The following is a 2,652-nucleotide window of genomic DNA, read 5'->3' on the forward strand; positions in this document are numbered from 1 at the left end:
TCCTCACAGATATCTGTCTAACCTGTTCTGAAGAGATTTTTATTGATAGATTTTTTCCTCTGCCCTTCCCAATACTCAACTACTGTAATCAGTAACCTGATCTTTGTCTTCCTATGAGAAGAAACATGTTTATCTGGTTTATTGTTATCTTAACCCTCTCTACAACAGCCTTTATGTGCCGGTAGACTGTTAGGTCTGATGTAAGCGCTTGTCTTCTATCCAAAGCAGGCTGTAGGTGTTGCCTTCACAACAAAGTCACGTTTAGGACTATGCTATATCATTATAATGTGTACTAAATGGATTAAAGGCCGCATTTTAAGAGACATTAAGAAGTAATTTAAATGAAAAATGTCAGATGAGAGACTTTTTAACTGGGCTCCAAAGGAGCCTGTTCTTTATCCAGGGCTGCTCTATTCGCTCAGTCAATTATTTGGAATGAAATGAAGTGCTGAAATCTGCAGGTCAGTTCAAAACAGTCAAAGACTGAAGACCATCTGGTCTGGTGGCCACCGAGTGATTTAAATCACAGAGCCAGCAAGTGCTGGTTGAACAACACGTGTTTTAATCCACCTACATGGCAGATATCTGGTGCATCAAAGACGCGGTTGCTGGCTGTGCTCGGGAACAAAAATCCAAGGCATGCTTTTGGGCTGGGAGCGAGGAAGGAGAACACTCTATCTTCAAAAGCATTAAATCAGATGAGGGCTGAGGAGATCACGAGGGATAAATACATGAATGCAAGCTGCCAATGCAACGTGGCAGCTGTGACAGCAAATGCAAACCTTAGCCGTTTAAGCAAAAATACTGAGGGGTTGTATGTGCTAGTATGTGCCTGTGAATCATTACATGGCACAATAACATGACTGAATGATAAAGGTGTAACAAACTGGAAAGGCTCATTAAGAACCCAGAAGAATGAGTCACTGGAAGAATCTGCTCTGTACGAAGGTGATATATAATTATCTACACAGCAAAAACATTGCAGAAAGGAGCTGTAATCTTCCATACGTAGCGAGATCCATTTGCTGAAGGAAAATGTGTGATGTTTAAAACTGATGGCATTTTTCATGTGTTTCCTTTCTACAGGATTCTTTAATTTAAAAAAAAAAAAAAAAATCCCCAGAACCCTACAGAGTTCAATACGCTGAGCAGTGAATTCAGCTGAATTTAGTTCCTTGTGCCCCAGCAGGACACACTTCCCATGGAGACGCACTACCAGTGCTCCCAAGGGCCTGGTCCTTGAGGGAGATGGCCTCATGGCATGGAAAAATTAGCTTAATCTGGGAATCCTTCTCAGGTAGAATGATCAAACCAGAGGTGTTAAGCTTTTCAGCTTCCGCAAGAACCTAATAGTCGAGATAGGACCGAGATTATTTTAGAATTTATTACTCTTTTTTTCTAAATCATAGAATAGTTTGGGTTGGAATGGACCTCTAAAGGTCATCTAGTCCAACCTCTATGCAATGGGCAGGGACATCTTAAACTGGATCAGGTTGCTCAGAGCCCTGCCCAACCTGACCTTGAACGTTTCCAGGGATGAGGTGTTGGGCGTTTACCACCTCTCTGGGCAACCTGGGCCAGTGTTTCACCACCCTCACTGCAAAAAAGGGCTTCCTTCCTGGCCTGAATCTTCCCTCTCTAAGTTTAAAGCCATTATCCCTTGTCCTACCGCAACAGGCCCTGCTAAAAAGTTTGTCCCCATCTCTCCTGTAGGCCCCCTTTAGGGACTGGAAGGGACTACAAGGTCTCCCCCAGAGCTTTTTCTTCTCCAAGCTGAACCCCAACTCTCTCAGCCTGTCTTCATAGGAGAGGTGCTCCATCCTCTGATCATCCCCATGGCCTCCTCTGGATCTGGTCCATGTCCTTCTTGTGCTGAGGGCTCCAGAACTGGATGATGGACTCCAGGTGGGGTCCCATCAGAGCAGAGCAGAGGGGCAGAATGGCCCTGCTGACCATGTTGCTGGTGATGCAGCCCAAGATGTGGTTGGCTTTCTGGGCTGTGAGTGAACATTGCCGGGTGATGTCCAGCTTTTCACCTACCAACACACCCCCAAGTCCTTCTCCTCAGGGCTGCTCTCAACCCCTTCATCCCCCAAATATATAATAAATATATACAGCTAGCAAACTAAAGAAAAAGTAATTTATGGGGCAGATGGGGAAGCAGTGGTGGGAATCAACAGTGAGAAAAATGTCAGTATTAAGGTCTTTAACTGGTAGCTCATGACTTTTCATCAATCACTCGGTGCCTGGGGTCCCCTCGGGCGATGGCCACAGGTCTCCCTTTCACCCCTCCGGAGCCCCGCAGCGATACCGGGGTCGCTTGGGCCAGACCCGGCACCCCGGGGCGAGCCCACCCTCCAGGCCGGCTCCCAAGCACTGATGGCCCCCACCGCCCCGGGGCACTCGGGACGCGGCCGAGGGAAAGCCGCCAACCCACCACCGCCGGCCCCGGCTCCCTCCCCTTCTTCCTTCCCGGGCGGCCCCCGCCTCCGCCGCCATGTTGTGGGGCTGACGCCGCCGCGGGAGGCGGAGGCGGCAGCCCCTGCGGAGCAGGCGCTCACGGACAGCGCAACAGGTACCGGCGGCGGGGCGGCCTGCGGCTCCTCCGCGTCCCGACCGGCCTCGTCCCCGGGGGAAGGGAGGTGCGGGGAG

The sequence above is a fragment of the Calidris pugnax genome, unplaced genomic scaffold (genome assembly GCF_001431845.1).
Source record: "Calidris pugnax isolate Ruff unplaced genomic scaffold, ASM143184v1 scaffold276, whole genome shotgun sequence".
Classification (NCBI taxonomy): Eukaryota; Metazoa; Chordata; class Aves; order Charadriiformes; family Scolopacidae; genus Calidris; species Calidris pugnax.